Source organism: Ochlerotatus camptorhynchus, unplaced genomic scaffold (assembly GCF_037179485.1).
Source record: "Ochlerotatus camptorhynchus isolate MF236.1 unplaced genomic scaffold, CSIRO-AGI_Acam_v1.1 ptg000050l, whole genome shotgun sequence".
NCBI lineage: Eukaryota > Metazoa > Arthropoda > Insecta > Diptera > Culicidae > Ochlerotatus > Ochlerotatus camptorhynchus.
Genome location: NW_027040540.1, coordinates 97,021 through 120,722, shown reverse-complemented (window position 1 = coordinate 120,722; position 23,702 = coordinate 97,021).

Below are 23,702 nucleotides of genomic sequence, written 5' to 3'. Positions count from 1 at the left end.
ATCTGTATCAAGTTCAGGGTGGCTTTTCAGTCTCGACAGAAATCAAAATCTTGTTATTTTATTTGGTTAGCCGGTTCGGTCCATTTGGGACCTTCTGGCCCAGACTGAATTTTTGTCCAGACTGAAAAGCCACCCTATACGAATATCATTTCCCAGTCGATCAACAGCAAAGATCTGTATCAAGGTCCTCAACAACTGTGTCAAATTTTAAAATTTGCTGGAGAACTTCGAAGTTTTTACGCAGTTCCACGGCAAATGACGAATCGATCGGATGCGACCGTCACCGATTTACATGAAACTTTGCATAATCGTTTGTTATGGTTAATATTCATAGGCAGAACTAGGGTGTTGAGCTAGGGGTGGCCATGGTCCTAGCTGAAAAGACAAACCATCGGTAGTATGGGGGGATCGACAAATTGTCTTCACTACTACATTTTAAAATTACGGCTGGCGAAAGATGTACACTCTTCCAGCAGATTTTTTTTTAACTAGTTCGTTTATTTACTAGGCTCAGTCGTGTGTGACACTTTGCGAAGCCAAAAATCAGTAATGCTTGAATTTACATTTTAAACAGCAGTAGTTCTAGGTTAGTATTGGGTACCAAATATTCGTGGCGGGCTCGAGGTTAATGGGTAACAATTTCGATTAGAAGGAGCTAGGTAGGAAACTGGTTTCTGAAGCCTCCTTCAGAACTATCGGACGGTTGACCAAATCCTGGTTGGGCAGGGGCAATTAGCACAGAAACAGAAGGATATTAAAACTGGGACACAATGACTGGAAATTGTTTGGAAAGGAGGGGCTGGTCACGTCAAACTCTAACATCAGACAAACAAAGGAATTCGTAGGTCGCCTGCATGTAGGGAAGATCACGAGTTCCCAATACATCTCTTACTTCACAGAAGGGTTGTCTACCTCGGGCCACAAGGGTATCCAACAGTCGTGCTCTGGAGGCGTCCTTACCCGGGCAATACCAAACTGCGTGATCGATGTCATCATAACCGGTTCTGCACCTACATATATTGCTGTCAACGAGGTTTATTCTATAGAGATGTGCGTCTAGCGAGTAGTGGTTGGACATAAGTCTTGAAATCACTCGAATGAATCCCCGACTTACGTCCAGACCTTTGAACCACGCTCTCGAAGAAACATTTGGAATAATGGAATGTAACCACCGCCCAAGAGAATTACTTGTCCAATCGTTTTGCCAACTTAAACGAGGACTCTGACGTACTAATGGGAACAATTCATCATGTGAAATTCTTCTATCATAAATCTCGCCTTGTTGTGCGCCCACCTTTGCGAGAGAGTCTGCCTTCTCATTGCCTGGGATTGAGCAATGTTAGGGGACCCATACAAAGGTAATCATATATGATCTTTCGACCAGCAAACTCATCTGCTGAAATAAGATGAGTGCCTACCTTGTTTCATCGACCGAATAGCCTCAATCGAACTGAGACTATCCGAGAAGATGAAGTAATGGTCTATGGGCATGCCGGAAATCATCCCCAATGCGAAGTTTATTGCTGCTAGCTCAGCAACATAAACGGAACATGGTTCCCGAAGTTTCCGAAAGGCGGTTGAGTATTCATTGAAGACGCCGAAGCCAGTGGATCCATCAATGCGTGATTCATCAGTGAAAAATTTTCTATTTCAATTGACTTGTTGATACTTTTCAGTAAAAATCCGGGGAATTGAGATAGGTCGAAGTTGATCTGGAACTCCTTGAATAGCCTGTTTCATGGAGAGATCATAGTCAATGGAGGAACTATAGTTAGGAAAGCATACACGAGGGGGGTTATAGCTGTTACAGAATTTCAGAATTACCTTGTTAGAAATAAATGAAAAATCAAAAAAAAGCGTGACTTGAGAGATTGATTTCAAGGAACTTCGAAGATTGTTATAAAGGGTGTCCACGATGAAATTGCCACACTATGAAATTGCTCTAACTTTTTAACCGTTGGGTAGAATTTAATGAAAATTTGGGTGGATTTAGTTCATAGTGCATTATTTACATCAATTTACATACAAGTTTTTTAAAGTTTAGGAAATGTTATACAACTTTAAGAAACAGCATACATCTTCAGAAATTTCATAAAACCTTAGAAAACTTTTTAGAACTTCAGGAACTGCGTAGAAGTTCCGGAAATTTTCTAGAAGGACAACCATTTTTATAGCAGTTCAGCTATTATTGTAAAAGCTCAGCGAACTTCACTAATTATGTTGCAGAACTTCATCAAACTTTATAGACATTTTTGGAAATTTGTGGAAGCTCGTTGAAGTATTGGCATTTTACTTTAACTTCATTGAGTTTCTTCAAACTGTAGGGGCTTTGGAGTTGTTGAAGTGAAATCGTACATATTCTTGGAATCTAATATAAATTTGACGAGCTCCGATTTTTTTTTTTTTTTTTTTTTTGAATACTTTGTAAAAGCGGTGACCATATACAAGTTTAGGAAACTTCAGTTAAGTTAAAAGTTTTATAGAAGGGCGATCTTTGTACAAGTTGAGCTAAATATAAAATAAAAAAACTTCGCAAAACTTGTTTAAAGAGCAAAGAATTATGTTGAAGTTCAGGGAACTTCATGGAAGCTCGGCCAGATTTTTCATAATTTCGTGAAAATCAGGGCCTTGAAATTGTTTTTCAGTGAATGTAAATTACATTCACTGATAAACAATGGTGAGTTCTATTCGCTCTGGTTCATCATGCGTAAGATATACAGATTTTAATTGTCGACAAGTTGTAGCTAATCATAAAAACTACAAAAGCTTCATACATCACTTTACGGAATTCTGTTGATGAAAAAAGTTAGAGGCAAATCAATGTAAATGAATGCACAAAATGAATGTAAATAATTGTCCATGCCTGCATAAGAAATATTAACAAGTTCAACCAACTTAGTTAAATTTTATTTGAAGTTCGGGTAAACTATAAACAAATCGTATAAGTTCAGAAAACATCGTAGAAGTGGACGCAACCTTCAAGAAATTCGAAGAACTTTCCACAATTTTTTTTTTTTATTTTGAAGAGCTCTGGGATAAGTTAAATAGATTGGTGAAGAGCTCAAGGAACTTTATTTGAGTTCATGGAGTTGAATTAATTAAAATAGTACAGGAACCGTCACAAAAGATGTATAGACCTTAGTTGATATCGATTGATTTCCGGTATGATTTCAATAATTGGATGTTTTCAATGTCTTGAATATTGAAAAGGTTTTTTTTTGGAAGATCAGAAACTCTTCTTCAGAGAATTTAAAATAAATTCAAAATTAAGACATAACTTCAAAACGAATGAAGAGATGCAATTTTTATAAAGCTTTTTCACGTTAAATTTTGGACACTACGATGATGACGGGGAAAAAATCTACACATATACAACAAACCGGATTGTTTATTTCAGTAAAGTAGACTTATATCGATAACAAACGTAGCTTATTTGATTCTTTTGTTTGTAAATTTCTCAAACTTTTTGTATGATACCCGCCATCAGGTTCCATACAGTACCCTCAGATACCTTAGTGGTGGTGTGCCTCTATCTCCTCTTTGCCATTTGTTTTTCTCTTTGTTTCGAAAAGTTTCCACTTAACCAGAGCCCAGTACCTTTCTATTGGGCGAAATTCTGGACTCTTGTGCGTTATACCATTCCAGGACGGATTTTTCATAGTGACAACAGGCCAAATCAGGCCAAAACAGAGCTGGAGTATCGTGGCTTCTGATGAATGGTAGCAACCGCATTTGAAAAAATTCTTTCTCGTACACATCTTTGTTGATAGTGCCGGTAGATATGAATCTTTTGGATTTCCGGCCGCAACTACATATGGCCTACCAAACCATATGCTTTTTGGGGAATTTCGAAAGATTGCCCGGAAACAGTCGGCAACGGCATTCCTTTGCCTTGCATTACAAAAAGCCAAACCCGCAAGCTGTTGAATGTCTTTGAGCACATATGTTTCGTCGTCCATTTTGATAAAAAAATTGTTTGCAAAAACTGGGTGAGAAGCTCCTTAGCACGACTTTTTGAAGTGAAATTTTGCTTATCATTACGATTGGGCACCTTTTCACTTTGAACGCCTTCTACCCATGCCTCTGCTTAAAAATATGTACAAAATTATGATTTTGATGTTTCTCAATAATAGCTACCAACGTCTTCAATCCATCCATCCAGCATATTTCAAAAACTGCACTGAAAGAAAAGTGTCCGAAATATATCGTGGACAGACTTGATGAGACGTTTGTATGTGACAAAAAAGAGAATAAAGATGAGGGCCAATCTTCAGCCGTAAATTTGCAATTAATTAAGAAATTCAAAGTCGCAGCAGCGTTTACTTTAGATAATCTGGAAAAATATTGAAATTCATCCATGCAATGCATAAAATGATTGCTCCGAAAAAAATTATTTGTGGGCCAGCTCTAGGTCTAGAGTGGAGAACAGCTCCCCTTTATCTACACCAACGTCAAAAATTCAATGTTGAATCTCGGAAACAATTTCTAAATGGAGTATCCGTCTAATAATTCCTGTTCAAGAAAAATTCACATTGTATAAAATTTAAACGTATTTTGGGTTTAAAATTTATTTAACAAAAAATTTCTCCTTCATATTAACTGATTTTTTTTTTTTGCAAAAAACAGCTTATGAGAAATGCTACCTTCTGTGAATATTTCAAGATGCACTCTTAAAAATTAACAAAACTCTTTGAATAGCAACTTTTGGATAAATTTTTTTTATATCGATGTTCAATCAATTTTTATGTGAAATTATTTAGGCTTTCAAAATTGTATTCTGAGTAAAATTCAACAAATATTTTTATTAAACAAAAGATTCAAATATTTGTCAAAAAGTTGTTGTTCAAAGATTTATGTTAATCTGTTGGTGTCCTACTTTAAATTTTCCCAGAAGTAGGCTTTTTTATAAGCTTTTTATTGAAAAATACTTAAAAATTTGAAGATGGGCATTTTTCTGTTGTTAAAGTTTTAAACTCTTCTTTTGGATTTTTACCCAAATTTCTCAATTTTTTTTACCGTGTATTTTTATCCTGAAAAATAAATTACTTTTTCCAACAACTTTGAATCAGACGTCATTTTCATTGGATATGGCGTTTAAGAATTATTATTTGTTCAGAAATCTCGAATACGCGTTTTAGAAAAAAATTGCGAGAATAAAAATTGCTGACTTTTAGCATAAATAGGAATGACTGACGAAAACAAACAATTTTAAAAAGGTTCATGTAAGTCGGAGAAAGTTGAGTCTGTTATTCATTTTTTTTAAACTGGGAACATTTAGAGGAAACGGAATGAACAAATTCAAACAATTCACAATTTGGCCAAACCTGAGACTTAAATTAAAATAGATTCAAAAAAATATACAAGTAAATCGATTCAACTTCTAGACAAAAAGTTATAAACCACTTGGCCTAATGTAAAAGGTTTGTAGATCTCCGGTATTCGATAAAAATGGTACTGCATGTTGTTCTAATCTAACTCTTTGGTTTAGTCAAACTTGAGCACTTTTTTAATTTTTTACAACCAAATTAATAGTTTTACTCAGTTCTTCATACATTTTCTTAAACTAACTTTGAAGTACTTCCACAAATCCACATCATAAACAAATATTTTGAAATTTGGTACCGTTGTTAAGGACCTCAATACATATCGTAAGAGCATTGATGAGCAGGAGATTGAAAATTTTGCCAAACCTAATGTGTAATCATCTCAATCTAAAGTCAGCACTTGCTTCCATCACAAAAATATTCCACTATTCAAAACTAAACCCATCTTCCAGATGCGGGATGCTATCGATGCTGCTGTTGCTGCCACTTCAGCTACACATTTGCATTTCCCGCAGAGAACCTCGCGCGCACGATAAGACGCTCCAAATTTCAACGAGAAATATTTGTCTTTAATTACGTATCGTTGACAATTTATTCTAATCTAGTTTTAATTGATGTTTGCATATTTTAAATTTAATTTGAGCCTCGGAACCATCAACCGAGGCAGCGAGCAATGCGCTGCTCTGCTACTCATTTTCCGCAAAGCGTCGTCGTCGGCGACGTCGTGGAAAACTTGTTCGCTTTGGGGATTCCTTTGTTCTGAACGAGCAAGCCTTGCTTCTCACTATATATCTACATTAGCACGAGTTGAATGGAACAAATCGATTGTAGTTAGGTACCTACCGCTCGCGCTCGCAATTTTCCAGACGACAACGTCGTCCTCTTCGCGTGGCAGTCAGTGGGTGGTGCATTGCATTAACCAGTTTTCCAACTAATTTCCTTCCGCACGTTCCGCGTGTTTTCACGGCTAGCAAAAGGAACCTCTTTTAGTCACCACCACCGTAGTAGCAAGACGACTAGCGTGGCGAAACCTGGTTTGATTCATTTCGGTTTTCTGCCATCTCACCACTGGCACCACCGACATCGAAGAACAACAAGTCATCCGGCACTGCCTCTGCGATAGGAAAGAATATTTTAATTTCACTCAATTTAGCAGCGAAACGCTTTGTCGGTGTTCGGTGAAATTTGGCGCTGCTGCTTTGGCTCGAGCTCGAGATGATGCCTCCTGGTTGGAGCACGCCGAAAACAATGGTTTTGCGTTTGCTTCGGAGCGGTACCGGTTTCGTTGTTGCACATAAGGTCCTTGGAAGGGAATTGGATGGAAAACAGTGAAGTTGTAGATTTTCATTTGTACCTTTGGCGAATTTTTAGGTTTATGAAAAGGCTTCTAACATGTCGGCATTTTTGAAAGAAAGGAGGATATAAAATTGTGCTAATCGAATGTAGCAAAGAATTGTAAATCATATTAAACTAGGTAGGGGAAATGGCTCTAATGATGGCCTATGGATCTAAGATTGGGCCCATCGCTAAAAATCTGCTATTTATCAATTTTATCTAGATGAACGTGTCATTGGGACGGTACTAATGGATATTGTTTGTCGCTATTGAAAATTTAGTCGATTGCTGAATTTATGTATGGGCCCAAATTAGGGACATTTAGGCCGACATCCATTTCCCATATATTAAATGTAGATAAAAATTAAGGAATTAAAATTCAAAACGAAAAAGTCACATACATCCAACTAGGGTTTTAGGAAAAAAGGTTCGAGGCTCAAAGATCGAAGGATAAAAGGACGAAAGACACAAGGTCGAATGCAAAAAAGGTGGCACAATCCAATGGACAAAATGTCTAAATAAACATCGATGGACAAATGGGCGAAATGGACAAAATGTCGAATGGACAGTAGTTCAGATAGACGAAAGGTCAAAGTGGACAAAATTCCGAAATTGATGAAAAGTCTAGATGGATAAACTGGTCAAATTGTTGGAGGATAAAATGGGTGACTAACTATGAAACATTTTTCCATATTTAAATGATGAGCAGTTGTGCGGAACATTACGATAACAAATAGTAACTATGCATGTCACGGCAATTTAAGAGACAAATAACTGCCTTTCTCTAGAATATATTCCTTCTTTAAATCATGAGCAGTTCTTTGGGGGTATTTGCATGGTATTTTTTAAAGATCTTTTAAACTCTGAATGAAAATTTTTGTCAAACTTGATGATGGATTTTTTAACATTTGTCCACTTCGACTTTTTCTCCGCTTCGACCTTTTGTCCATTCAACCTTTTGTTATTTTAAACTAAATTCTACTGTTTGTCCATTCGTCCTTTTGTCTCACCAAGTTCAATTAGACCTTCTGTCCATTCGACTTTTTGTCCCACGACCTTTTATCTATTTGACATTTTGTCCAACTATGTTTAATTCGACCTTTTGTTCATTCGACCATTTGTTCATTCGACCTTTTGTCCCTTTGACCTTTTGTCCCTTCGACCTTTTGTCCCTTCGACCTTTTGTCCTTCGAGATTTTGTCCTTCGTCATTTTGTCACAGGTTCCCCACTAGTTAGTTACAGGCTGGCTAAGAATTCCAACAGTTTTTTTTTATAACTGGTTTATTTGTCAAGGCTCTTATTCAGACGTTATTCTTGACCATATATTTTTTTTTTTTTTTTATTAATGTACATTATTAGTATGGCATAAGTTATTTAAATTCATAATCAAGTATGAATGGCTTTTAAATACTAATAAATAAAAAAAAATACTAGGAAATAAACTGTATCAATAATTAAAAAAAATAAACATTTAGATTTTATTAAAATAGGTTGATTCCTTAAAAGCATCCTTCATGAAGATCTTTTGGAGCAACATGAGATATTTATTTTTAATTCTCCAAACCTGTCTTGTTAGGCGTTTGAATAAGAGACAAACCAGGCTCAGGCTAAAAATCTCTCAATTAAAGACAAAAAATAGGCGTATAAAACCAAGGGGCAAGTCAGCTGTACTCAGAGCAAATAGTTTTGCAGCGAGTAGATTTGAGCAACTCATAATTACTCAAAACTGATCAAAGTAGTCTCACTTTGTTCAGCATATACAAACCTTCAATGAAAAGTCGAAACAGACGTCATCTACCTACTCTAGATTTAATTTATTTGAGTTGAAATCATGCATTTATTAAATTTGGTAACCGATAAAATTGTAGGAGATCACGTGCAGGACGGCTCATATCTGATAATATATTGATCGGTGCTATGTGACATCGATCCGCATTAATCGTCAAGATATCATAGACAGGGATTTGATTCTTATGAACACAGGATTTATCGTAGCTAAAGCATTTTTTATAGGCGATGACGGAGTAATCTACCCTCGACTCGTGAACCTCAGCTGGTGTATTAGATTCTGTCTGGATGCACAACCAGAGCGTATAAACCATACGATATCTACTGTAATCTTATATCAAAGGGCTGGTTACCATCATTGATACGACAGGAAGACGTATGCGGCGAGAAAGCTCCTTATATCTAGAAAGTAATAATTGGGAAGGAATGTTATTTGATCGTAAAAATGATCACTGGTGTTCCAAAGCTAGTCACGACCATCGGAAGAACAAGATCGGGGACGCCATCAAGAATAGATTGGCGAGAAGTCGTCGAAAGGAGATTGGAAGGAAGTGTAATCTTTTGCTAGAAGTTGTAGAACACGTACGATATTTACCAGAACGGGTTTGCAGCAGGACTCATGTTTTTCGCTGAAAGTGAAAAAACTATAGATATGGTTTGCATTGTTGTACTATATAAACAAATACTAACATTCAAAAAATTATTAATCTAATTGTGTTTTTAATTTTATAAAATACTCCAATTAACAAAATTGTAGAAATTCTTTCTTGATTTCCTGTACTTTGTTAGATTGCGCTACATAGGCGGACGCGATTCCACTCAGACGATATCCCATAAGCCATAGCAGGTGGGACTTGCAGCGCTCCTCTAACCTGGAAATCTCTTAGGACGGATTGTTGGTTGGCAGTAGTTTGAAAAAGACAAACATCTCATCGATAGTAGCCTTTTCAACACCTGGAACTTGAAGTGATCGCTCAGACAGGGAGTTTTGATTCTCCTCGGAGACTGCTGTTGTGAAATGATGGCCGTGTAAATCAAATGGGAATCGCTTCACCTGGAGTGATAAGTTGTTACTTCACCGTGAAGTGACATCGGTAAAAAGGACCCTGGTCGTAGTTTTTCTGAGTGATATTCGCAACGCCATTGTTTCCATCTTAAGCAGTCTTAATAAGATTTCTATTTGTGTTGATGAAGATAGCTCATAGATTTATTGCACCAAGGCCTTGCCCAGATTGAACCCGGAGATTTTCGATTGGTCGCAGTTGGTGACAATCTTAGCCCTTCTTAATGACATCATGACGTTTCTGTTCCTTCTGCATATAAGCTTCGTGCCTTCGTAGTACTTGTGGATGCTACTTCTCAAAGTTGTCAAAGGGAGGAAGCCAAATGAAAAATAATGCGATGAATAGGGGCTGTTCATAAACTACGTAGACAGTTTGAGAGGGAGGGGGTTGACAATTATCCACGGTTCATACAAATTTTTAAAAAAAATTGTATGGACAATTGTCAACGAAGGGGGAGGGGGGTCAAGAATTCCAAAAAACTGTCCACGTAGTTTATGAACAGCCTCATAGCAGTTTATAAGCTGATGACTATCTGCTCTTGAGATTAAACGCAGTGAATTCCAAAAGGAATTCCGGAGAATTCTAGGAGAGCTCAGTGTTAAATTTAATAGTTTCAGACAATTTTATTTTCAATAGCTGAACAGCCTTGTTGGTGGATGCCATCATGCTACTCATGGAAATTCAACAAAATGCAAAATACTGGGAGAAGGAGAAACAAACGGTGCCACAAGCCGCAATCTCAAAACAGCTACAATTTTTTTCTGCAAATATATCCATCCGATCGGTGCAATCAACAATCCGTGCATTCTGTAACACCGGACTGAATTATACAATTCAGCAAGTCCAGCATCACTAGTATCTCATCTGCAAGAACTTCAGCGGCAGTTTTCAGTTGCGTACGAAATTATTGTAGAAAAATATGTCAGTCGGTTTCAGCCCACCGATGATGACATATTGCAACACAAAAATCAGGTTGCTATGTGTATTTGATGTTGATCAACGCGAGTTACTCAGAGCGGCTCAGAGCTACTGAGCATTAACTCCGATTTTACTCATGATTAAAAGCTGTCTTGCCCCTTGTATAAAACAATTTAAATTAAATTCTACGTATATAAAAACAATGTCTTTATAGGTTTGATCCACGGTGTATCGCCATGTCATTAAATGTCATAAAATCGTCAAGCTGACATTTAATGACATGTCCCACCTTAAAGGACTTCATCGCTTTAAAGCGATACGCTGTGGATCAAACCTATAAATACATTGTTTTTTTTTACGTATGATTTCGTCGATCGGCAACATATTGAGGGTGCAATTTCAAAAAACCTTTAAGGTTTTGACCACTTATAACTCTGTCAATAGCGGATGGATTTTAATTCTAAACAAGCCAATCTATTGAAAAAAATTCTACGAATCTGCTGAAATTAATACTTTAGCAATTTTCAGTAGGTCATAAAAACTGTTGCAATGGTGATCAAAATTATCCCCGATTGCCTGCGAAAGGCGCTCTCCCTAACACAGATTTCAAAATCAAAATCCATTCGGTCTCGCCGAACGGTGTTTATTCAATCACCGCGGGTGGTGAGTGGTGGTGTCCGGTAGTAGTCATCATCATCATCAGCAGCAGCAGCAGTACTTTAGGTGCTTGGCGTTGTACATTTGTATCCAGTACACAACGATAGGCTCCCCGTAATCAAGGCTGCCCACACGAGCCTTCCCGAAGAAAAAACCGCACTGCTACTGATCGGATTCAGTTGCTCGTCGTTAATCACTGTGTTCCATCCAAGGGCGTCACACTCATTCCAAACAACATATAGCTCGCCAGCCTCATACGTGTTGAACATCCTAATATCTCAGCATTACTCAACGATCACGACAAAACGGTGCTTTTCAGAACCACCATAAATTATTGTTGTTTAAGGGTTAATTTTCATTGAACGTTCACTCGCCTTGCTGCAATGTGGCACCCCCGAAACTCTTTGATAATGTACCCAGCAACCAAACGTTTATGGTCAAATGCTTAGCAGTATTGAAGTGGAACATGAAAAATCTCCCAATGACCAATGCCACATGACCTTGTCAATTAACCAGAAACACTTCGAATTAAGGTTAGGTTTTCTCCAGGACGCTTGACAGTGCAAAAAATCTCGAATTTATATGAAAACCCTTTGAAAATTACTTCCAGCTGATGTGAAATCATACCAAGACTTCTTTTTAATAAAAATCAGTCGAGTATTAATACAAGACACTGAAGAAGTCAGCACATTGTAGACAAAATACGCGTATCTGTCAGGATAAGTTTTATGTCGCGAGACAGTCGCACTAAGATGGCACTTATCCCGTCATCAGGGGCAGGAAATAAAATGCGCACGTTACTATAAATACTAATTTATTACGGCACTACTAAAAACAGTCACGCGACACAAAACAATCTTAAAACATTCTAACTCTCTCGACAACATTATGTTATTGTTTTGTTCTTTCTGTTGCTTCACACAAGCGGCAGCTATGTTGATGCCGTCGGTGAGGCCTGCGATAAAGATAGGGCAACCGACAGTGTTGCTAAATCCGTTTTCGTTGCCTGCAACAATAAGCAAATTAGGTAGTGGAATTAAATGGAAATTACTAATCTTTTTCTCTCTCTTTATACAGGTATTCCACTAAGACGCCTCCATTCATCAGGATTAGTGTCAGAAATTTAACGTGGACAGGCTTTCAACGCAATTCATTTGCTCAAATAAATTAAAAATTACAAAATTACTTAAAAAAACCTTCCGGCGACCACAGTACAAAATCTGGTCATGTCATGAATCATTGCAAATTCTGCATACTTTTCATGCTAATCTGTAATAGAATCTTACATTTCCCGGTTGGGTGTAGACAATTTTCAATAAAACCCAATGTTTTCCCGTCAAAACGAATCTTCCAATCCTCACTTTACCATAATCTCCAGCCCAGTGACCGTACGCTGCACACGTTATTATGATAACCAAGTAGTAAGCCGATCCTGATATCGCTCTAGCTACTGAGCTGTACTGGATAATACAAACAATTACACATTATCTCACTCGGTAAAAGAGTGCCACGGCGCCTCAATGGATCAAACCGAGCAGTATCCTTTTAAACTTTAAAATTTAAAGCCATCAAGAAAAGCTGTCAATGGAACATGAGACTGAACGACATGTATACGACAAGTTCATCAGCGTCCTACAGTTGGTTCCACGCTTGGAACGACGGGACAAGATTTATGTGAATTTAAGTGTGAACAATTTTGTCTTTTGTGATCGACGGTGGAAAGTGGTGACGATTATGATGCAACCCTTACCATAGATGCTCATCCCTTCATGTGTCACGTATACTTGTATGTGCGGGGTGGATAGTATTTACTTTTAAACGATATATCCCATTCAGGCTAAGTGAGGTGAGGATCTAAAGAGTGAACTTGAAAACTATTTTCTATCCCAACAGCAGCACGGTAGCACTTTACACGCTCCATGGAACGTCAGTGCCCCTGCACCGTAGCCGTCGACATCATCCATGTGTGGCAACCAGACCAACCGACGACGACGATGACGAGATGATGGTGAGACGTTGATAGAGTCTACTAGCTGCCAGACTTGGGCTGTTCACAAGTTTTCTCGCTTAATTGACTAGCAGTGCCTGGAGAGAAGGTGAGTATGTGTATCAAAGCGTACACGGTGGCAGGTCTTAAAAGCATCTTTAACATAGCAATTCCATTTAGATACGAATTTGATTAAGATCTGCCAGCTGATATCGAAACAATTATGCTGCCTGCCACCCCAGGGGGCATTAGTGTTTCTTTCCGTTTCTCCACTCCGGAAAGCACCGAAGCGTGCCACCAACCTACCAGCCTGCGGTTCCACAAATCACCAGCGAAATTATTTCTTACTTTATACGTTTTGATTTGGCTTCCCAACTCGACCGGTGCGACAGCGGTGGTTTCGCTCGATTTCCGCGAATGAAATAATGATTAGTATTACAATTTATGGTGCGAATTTCCACCACGCTGTAGATAAGAAGCTTTCATAACATTGTATCGTCCCCATAACGGTGATGTTACCGACGACGTGTGTGGCGATGGTAATGGACGACCAGATGTGATGAAGGTGGTAATTTGTTGACGTTAGTTGGATTTCTGTAATTAACGGTATTATGAAGAATAATTGTCATTAAACGTTTTATTTTGGGGTTAAGTTTGCGATCATTGCTTTGTCTAGTTGGATAGGAAGAGTTTGTCGATTGGGACCAGACTTTCTTTCCAGTAGCTCACAGTTCGAAAAAGTAGTGTAGGTACATTTGTTACTATGGTGCACATAAATGGAGCGTCATAGAGGAAATGGCTCTAATGTTGCCTTATGGATCGAAGATTGGGTCCATCGCTAAAAATCTGCTATTTATCAATTTATCAGATCAGATAGAATGCGTTATTGGGATGGTACTAATGGATATTTTTGGTCGCTATTGGAAATTTAGTCGATTGCTGAGTTTATTTATTGGCCCAAATTAGGGGCATTCAGGCCGACATTACATCCATTTTCCCTATCATGCAAATTCACAGTATAGATCGTGTAAATTTATGAGACATATCATGAAATATTCCATATATTGTATACAAGCGTCCATCTTTGTAAGCAACATTTCTTGCAAGCTGCTAGTTTACGTGAAAAGAAAGTTAACATGCATGAATGTTTGCATGCATGGATGTTTACAGCAACCTAGTCTATACAAGATGTGGAATTGTAGGCCTGAATGTATTGGTGCACTTCGTTTTTCACTCGGCTTTCATTCCGCTTCGCACGATTCGTTTCTTTCGTTTAATCAAACACCCTTGTAGTGACGTCATAACGTTTGTTTCATTCGACGCTTGCATAGGAAATTTAATATGGATTATAGAATTTATGTATGTTAACAAAAATTAATGAATAGTCTGCCACTAAATGTTGAGATAATTTATTGATTATTGAATTTTCACACTGTATACCATGAAAAAGCAGCCTGTTTGGGAGTTTTTTCTTGCTTTCAAGTAAGGAGTTACCATATAAAAACCAGGTGATTTACCAGGTGTTATTTCCCGACGACTTTACAAAAGAATACAATCAACCAAAATCATCATGCAAAAATAGCTACCCAGCAAAAAAAGAAGTTTAACTTTATGTTACTATGATGCATATAAATGGAGCGTCATATATCCTAAAAGTTTACATTATAGATCGTGTAAATTTATGAGACATGTCATGCAATATTCCATATATTGCATGCAACAACTCATCATATTTTGGACACTCTGTTTGCTAACCTGAGCGGCCGTTTTGTTCCACTGTAAAGTTTTAGCCTGATTTGGCAAGCTGCCACTACAGCGGAGAAGTTGTACAGTGGTATCGAGACAACGGGGTAGATTTATTCGAAAAGGACATCAATCCACCCAACTGCCCTCAATTCCACGCAATTGAGAAAAACTGGGTAGTTGTCAAACAGAAGTTGAAGGTGACTCGGGATGCGACAGAGATGAAGAGATGCTCTGTCGCATCCCGAGTCACCTTTCCCTTCTTCTTCAACTTCTGTTTGACGGGTACACGACGTTAGGAATACGGTCGTTAAGCATACGGACGTTAGGCATACGGACGTTAGGCATAATGTACGATAGACATAATGGACTTTAGGCATAATCTACCCGATGAATTCCAGAAGGATGATAATGGGAATTGTCTATTGATTGCTGACTTCGGTGACAATAATGAAAGAGCCTTAATTTTTGGAACTCATAAAAAGTTGCGACGTCTTGGACAGGCAAAGTATTGGGTTACAGATGGTACGTTTGCCACAGTTCTTTGTTTGTTTCGGCAACTCGTCACTGTTCATGGAAGTATCGCTCCCTCGCATCAACAGACGGTTCCGCTAGTTTTCATTCTGATGACAACAAAAACAGAATCGTTGTATCGAAAAGTATGGCAGGAAATCCTGGAAGCAGCAGGTATGTTTTATCGTTATTGAATGAAAAACCACAGAATTCCCCATTATTCATTTCATGAGCTGTTCTTTGGCATCATATTTTATTCAACCTTAGCTGTTTTTATTTGTTATTGAATGAAAAATCACAGAATTCACCATTCTTTATTTCATGAGCTGTTCTTTGAGGAAAACCTTTTCTTCTTTGACAGTTGCAATATGTGTGTAAGAATATATTACAACAAATGTGTGATTTTATTGATTGATTTCAAGATAAATTATGCTGAGTTTTTATTGCCAGATTACTTAACCACTATCGCTACTAATCTTGGATCTAAGTAAATATGTAGCTACGTCACTTATGATATGGATGGATGGATTCCAAACTGTGCTTATTAAATAAACTATGTTTGCTTAACTTGTATCATTTTTATTCAACGATAAGCCTAATTTAAGCATTGTTTACCATGCTCGAAACAGGTTTCTAGAGTTGCACAGCAGCAAGGTATATTATGCCTAACGTCCATTATGCCTAACGTCCGTATGCCTAACGTCCGTATGCCTAACGTCCGTATGCCTAACTTCCGTATGCCTAATGGGGTACACTCGTTGAAGGCGACTCGGGATGCGACAGAGATGAAGAGATGCTCTGTCGCATCCCGAGTAACCTTTCCCTTCTTCTTCAACTTCTGTTTGACAATTACCTAATATTTCTCAATTGCGTGGAATTGAGGGCAGTTGGGTGGATTGATGTCCTTTTCGAATAAATCTACCCCATTGTCTCGATACCACTGTTCAACTTCTTCGCTGTAGTGGCAGCTTGCCAAATCAGGCTAAAACTTTACAGATCTATTTTGAGTCTTAATGTACGGAAGATAACGTTTTTTCAAGCACTCCTGCTTGTTCATTTTGGAATCCATAGTCTTGTTTGTCATGAAAACCTGCGTCTTATGTGGGATAAGATTTAATTATATTTTGCATGGTCATGTGACTCATGTTCATTTCACTCGCCATTTTTCTTGCTGAACGAGCTGGATTTCTTCGTATTCGTTACTTTACTGCCTTAATTACTGCTGGAGTCCGTACATCCCGTTTATACCAGGTTTTTCTTGGGAACAAACTTACTGGTATCCTGTAAACGTTTAATAGTCCTGTAGACGAATAGTCTGCTCAATTTCAAATTTGACAACTTCCTCCTGATTTGAATGTTTTTTGAATCCTTGAAGATGCAACATCTTTATTTTGTCTCTATGCGAATCCATAGTAATTTCATGCGAATAAAACACGTTGTTGGACTTTACTGTTTACTCATAATCCGTCAACACGGCACTGTTTCAAAACATGCACATGGTGTAGCAGCAATTACAACGAGAGGCGTTCAAATGAGTGTATCACTTGCCCATTGCCACCCTGTAAATCACAAAAGTTCAGTAATACACATTGGGATAAATAACTGTCATGAATTTAACTGTATGCTTTTCTGGTCTCTGAACTAATATATTTCCCGATTCCCGGGAAGAGTTATCAACTGTTTCCCGTTTCTCTGGAAGCCAAAAATTGCCGGGAAATGGAAAAACTACTCTGAACCATTTTGACAAAAATTAGCGGCAATCTTCTGCCAAGAAGGAGGGTTGCTGAAGTCTACAGTTTTTATGCTATGTTTATATGTGCATTGACGATACGTATGCGTTAAAAAATCGTATGTGAATAATCATTAATGAAACTTGAATCTTTCACGATTAGCTTGCTTAATTTAAAAATTAATATAATAAATATTCAATTGCCGCGCAACTAACCAAACATCTGTGTGGACGGAGCTTAATTTCTCAATTTTTGCATCAGCTGTCTTAGATTGGCAGATAATCGAGCCAAAAAAAACCAACAACTTTGGCTTCAAGCAAAATGTTGGTGGATGACGTTTCTGCCACCGGAGTGCTCTGATCACGCCTTCCTTCGGAAGGGAAGTAACCCAACTAACAATTTTCACAATGTAAACGCTTTACTCATTTCATTTATACAGCCTCAAGCTGTATTCAAACGTTAAAGGATATGAGGAAACCTTTACTCAACCTCATACAAGCAAATCTGGCGAACTTAGTTAGCTACTTATGGCTCTTAGGACGGTTGGGACAAGCTATTATTGCATATCCATTAACGCTTCTATACAGCTGTTATCCTGCTGTTTAGTTGTGTGTGGACTTGAAAGGCGCTTATTCAAACCTTTTCCCGTTTATCCAATAATCACTACACAGCTTGATCTTGAAGTCGGGTTAAATATTGTTTGCTTTTTTGATGGGGGAATTTATTGATTTTATTTAGCTGCGATTTAAATTACTCGAAATTAACTACAAACTGCACCGGAAACTGGAATTGAACTCGAGACGACCGCATTGGCAAACCTTGACACTACCAACTGTGCTACGCCAACACTTTGAACTGATGTAAACAAATCAATATGCCCTTCTACAACAAAATCGCTGGGTAGAGGTTTTATAATAGTACACATGAATCACTTTTCTCGACTAGTTACTTCAGATTTGTAAAGGAGCACAGTTAAAGCTGTAAAACTGCACACGTCCAAAATAAACCTAGCTGACTGTAAAAATGCTTCCAAAGTAGCGCTAACACAGTTTATTAGCTTGTTTAGTTGTTGAAAAAACACTTTTTAGGTTTATATTATTCAACAAGAGTGGTTGGTTGTAAAGAAGCCTTCAAATGAGTAACATATTCACTTCATTGGCTTTGTTTTGGAGCTACAAGTTAAAAGTTGATTAGAATGTGTATAAAAGTGACATTAGCGTTTACTGCCTTTTATTATTCAGTGCGACTGACAAATTGAATAATGGTTGTGGAAAAGTTGAGTAAACACTCTTCAAAACTATATTGCTAGCTTCTGCTTGTAGCTGTATATGCAGCTTTGTTTCAGCTACTTTACAGCACAACGCTGCAAAAGTTGGCTTATAAAGCTGAAAATGTTAGTTGGGAAAGCCGTTGGTTATCGGTTCATTGCTTGATGGTCCGATAGATAGGGTCCAGGTGTGGGAGCTGCCTCCCTGGCATAGATAGCATTGGTGCTCAGCACGGAAAACAAATCAAGGAATCCTGATGAATGTGGGCGTCTTAGTTGAATACCTGCATAAAGAGAGAGAGAAAGATTAGTAATTTCAATTTAATTCCACCACCTTATAGTAAGGTAGTGGAATTAAATGGAAATAACTAATGCTTCTCTCTCTCTCTCTTTATAAATCAAGGGAATTTTTTTTTTTTTTTTTTTGGCAAAATTTAGGCCATTTCCCAACAAACAATCTTAGTTGCAGACTAGCTTATACAGGTTAAAATTTGCTGTATTAACTAATGTTTAACTGTATAAGCTAAAATTGATAGTTGGGTTTATGTATTCAAGGACATTTTATCGATTGTTGGTGTCATGGGGCCATTCAGGGGGAATCGTTCAATGCAAGAGCTTCACACTGCACGACCTACTCTTCCCCCAGAGTGGAATTATAAATTCCACAAATATTGGCTTAAGAAATGTATTAAAGGGGGTCGCAATTAACGAAGCTTTTAGAACCACTGATCAACTAACGCTACGAAAGTTTGTGAACAACTACGACTTCAACAATGACCTTAGCAACAAAATATTTCCAAGCATATTTGAAACATCATTTAAGATCTACTTCCAAGTAAATCGTTCTAGAGTTCATATCAGTTTATCAGCATCATCACAACGACTTTAAAAAATTTCCTTTGCAATACATGTCCCAACTAACTCATAGAGTCATATAGAGTTATATAGACTGTATATTTCCGTATAAAACCATCACGAGCTGCATTTGGGGAAACAAACACTGTTTAAACATTTTGCTAACACAAAAATAACAGAATTATTTTAAAAACCTTCCGTCGACCACATTACATCTGTTCATGCGGTGGTGAAATTACAAATTTTGCCCATTTTTTATGCAAATTTGTAATGGTATTTTACGGTTGGGTATGATTGTCTAAGGTTATAAGCTTCAGTGGAACCCGTTCACAGGTAACCTTCCACTACTCCATCAATTAAGATGAACTTGAACGAGCCAACTCTATTAAAGACCTAAGAGTGACAATGGATTTAAGCTGAATTTCAACGAACATATTTAAAAACCTCCGCTAAAGTTTTTGCTGTGCCGATTTCAATGATACGCACGCACTGAAATTGCTGTACTGCTTTGCGGAACCTGGCGCTAAATAACCCTTTTCGGCTGCCTCCATACGAACACCAATGTCAACTGATAAGTCTAGAGCCTCTTCATCAGTGCAGGGTTTGCTAACAGAGATTGCTTGCATTTGACGTATTAAGTAACCGCTTGTACTGTATACAGGGTGAAAGGAAATTCCTGTTAGTAAAGTATCTATAACATTTGTCTTAACTTAGTCCAATTCAAATCTTTCTCCCTTTCCATTAATTACGAGCCGCATCCGTTTTTGAAAATCGTTACAGCTGGCACGCACGATATCTTGAGGCATTTCGTCCCATATTTTCACCAAACATTGCTTAAAAGTTTCCACGGTTAGTCCCTTGGTATTCCCTAGTTCGCCTAATATGTAGCCCCATGCAAAGAAGTCGAGAGGATTCAAATCAGGTGAGGAGGCAGGCCACTCTTTCGACGAAATGAAATCCGGGAAATTGGCCTCACACCAAGCCTGTGTAACTTTTGCCTGATGGGACGGTGCAGAGTCTTGTTCGAAGCAGTATGGTGCATTCTTATAATGTTTTGGGACGAAGGGAAGCAAGTGGTTCTTAAAAACATTATCGATGTAAGATTTACTGTTGATTTTAACACCAGGTTCAATGAACAGCAATGGAACTTTCAATGTCATCCCCAAACCATCACCCTGGAAACATTCTGGAACCTTTGAAGAGCCAGTTTGTCACGAGGAATATCAGCAAGATATGCAGCATATACCCGATCATTTTGATGGTTGTGGTGATCCTGTAGCAGGAACATTTTCTCGTCCGAAAACAATTTCGCAATCCGCAATCGCAATTTCCGACATCGTTCGACTCTAGCTATCTTTTGCTTTCCGGTCTAACCATGCACCCGCTGTTTTTTTGTAAGCATTCAAACCGAGATCATCTTTCAATCGTTGACTGCGACATTCCGAGTTCTTTGGCCATCTTACGCCCAGACTTACAAGGATTCCGCCGAATTCGCTCTCTCACTCGTTTGATAACTTTCGGAGTCCTGACACTGCGTTTTCGGCCTGGTCTGGGAGCGATTTTCCACGAACCGGTTTCCTTGTACCGTTTAATGGTGCGAAAGATGAATCTTTCGTTTATTCCGAGTGGTTTCAGCGTCTTCAAAATAGAACACGGTCTATGATGCTTCAAAAACAGGGTTATCACGAGTTCCCTTTTCGCGTCCATGATTATCACGAGTATCAAACGAATGAAAATTCAAAACAAACTTGCATGCCGTGTTGACATTTGAACACACTCTAAAAGAAAAATATGCAGACATGTATGTTATTAACCCATTTGATACTACAATTGCTTAGAGGAATTACCTTTCACCCTGTACATCTTCTGCAACAAGTAAACTTTAACGTTCCTGCTCGCAGTTCACGACAACGACAACTTCTGTGGATTCCGAGGCACCCAACAGTATTCGGAGAAAATCATCCGTTACAAAGATGCGTCAGAAGATTAAATGAAGTAGGTGTGTGAGTAAGTAGATGAAGACGTTGCCAAATAAATAAATAAATCGAAAGGTCAACCGATTTTCCTCAAATAGTCAGGAAGTATTTAAATTTTACTAAATTGAGCAGTTAAGTTCTATCAATTTGACATTGGACATCCAACAAACATATTGTACTAGATGGATTGTGCCAAAATCCAGCAAAATATTTTATATAAATTGATGAATCTTATTAATTATAGAGCAACGGCCAAAAGAAATTTCAAGTTCATCGATAGAAAGTTATGAAAGGGTCTAACAACATAAACAATTTCTCGCAATCATGTGAGCTTCACTTTTTTGAATAAAATAAAATCCTACAAAATATAAAATTGTCTTCCCCCTTCTTCGATACACACGCGGCCAGTCTATTGCCAATTCTATTGACACACACCTGCACAAAACCATATAGCACCCCCGTCACTCCACCGTATCAATCGACCCGGAAAATAACCCTTAAAATCAGTTCCAGCCGGCTGGATGCCATGCAAAATGGCACTCGGGGCCGAAAAAAAACCGAGCCTGGGTTTCACTCAATTGTATATTTTTCTAATTTCATCATTAGTTTGAGTATAAATTTACCTTTTTCGATGGCGGCTGCCGACATGTTCTCGCGATTGGCAAAATTTCCGGGGCATTATCGACAGTTGGCCGTTTGAAAATGGGAATTTTAGACAGCTTTCCACTTCCCTTGCCTCTCGCCTCAACGCACAAACACATACACGTGGGTGGTGCTAGAGATTGTGTGCATCCATAAATAATTTAGTTTCATTTCGCTAATTAATAAATGTGAAATTAATTTATACATGCGGGCATAATAAATAAGTTCAGTTTGTTATATATGAGGGGTTTGCACCATTGAGCAGCAAAAATGGAGGAGGTAGAGGGACGAAAAATGGCCAAGCGTAACGATGAATCCGGCACAGAGGGACGGAAAAAAGTGCACAGTTTCCAGTTCCGATATTTTCAATGGGTTGCTTCTTTTAGCGTTTCCCTCCCACCGCCAACCGATACCGCCTGCGACCCGACCAAATGTCGGAAATTGGTGGGGGAGTTTGTGAAACCGGTCCAGCTCAATTCGTTTGCCATTGTTTTGATTGTCTGATTGTAGGAGATTTAGATTAAATATAAAAAAAAAATGAGAGTTCAGTGGAGGGGTTTGGTTTCTGTTTTAAACATTTTAATTATTCAGGATAAATTTTGAAGCTTCATAGGTAAGTTTGTGTTATTGAATTATGCAATTTTAAACAAATGCTTCTGTTAATAGCAAGCTCCTGAAAATATCACGCAACCCATGCTTATTACTACATTAAACCATTTTTCTCATTACCCAAAACTTCGTTTGAAAGCCTCTTTGTTCATAATTTGGCGTCACCCTTCAGCCCCGCGGTTAAAAGATAAACAGCTCTTGCTACTTACAATGCTTTGAGAACACGCTCCATGAAATTAAGAACAAGAAGCTATATCGATATGGTCCTTAAAAACTTACACCAAAACCTAAATTTGGGACGTGTCGTTGGTAGGAGTGAAGGGTTAAATTAAATTTTGTTTACTCGGTTATTAAATTCTCTCGACGCTCGTTCCGTCATCGTTCGGTTTCGTTGTGTTGATGTCTTTTGAGTCGGTGGTTGTTGAGGACGATGGCCAGCATTGTCTGTGATGTTGCGGTAGATTTTTGCCGGAATTGGGTAGGAAAAAAATACTTCTCCCTTCCATCAACGCGGCTTTGTTGCCATTCGGGCTAAGTTGTTTGTAATTAAATTAGTTGAAAAGATGCATCTCGTTGTAACCTTTTCCCATCGCTGTTGCGCGGTGCGGTATTACGAAAACTGATGCTGATGATTCGGATGGGGTTTGAAATTGAGGTGGAGGAGAAATTTGTCAGAAATTAATTAATAATTCAGTAAGCAGGTAGACAGGTAGACGAACTTTGGCATTGTATCGATTATAATGAGAATTTTTTGCACTCTGCTTATTCACTCATTTAAGCCTAGTGATCAGTTACTTTCCAGGTTTTAAAAAAGCGACATATTTTCGTATGATGTTTTTACATTTCTACTTAAATAAAGTCCCCTAATGCATGATTTAATATAATCACTGTGGCAAAACTAACTTGAGGATCCAACAACAATGTTTTCCTATTAGTCACGTAGCCGCGGAGTGAACAGTATTTTCAGCATTTTCAGTATTTTTGTGAGAGAACATATTGATTATTAATGTTTTATACGTCAGGGTTCTAAATAGGCAGCTTTGCTAGCAAGCATAAGAGAATGCAATAACTCGCACGGGTACCAAAGAAGCAAAAAGGCCATCCTCAGTTGTTAACAGATCGCTAAACGAGTGTAAATTCTTTCAAGGAAGTTTCTCTATTTGAAAACTCTTATCAGACAGCAATAGAACGAAACAGGCGAGAAACTGAAGGAATGTGAAAACAATTCTCTAACCGAGTAGAAACCCGATTGAAAGCATATCCAGCTCAATGATGGAATCAGATGGATTAATT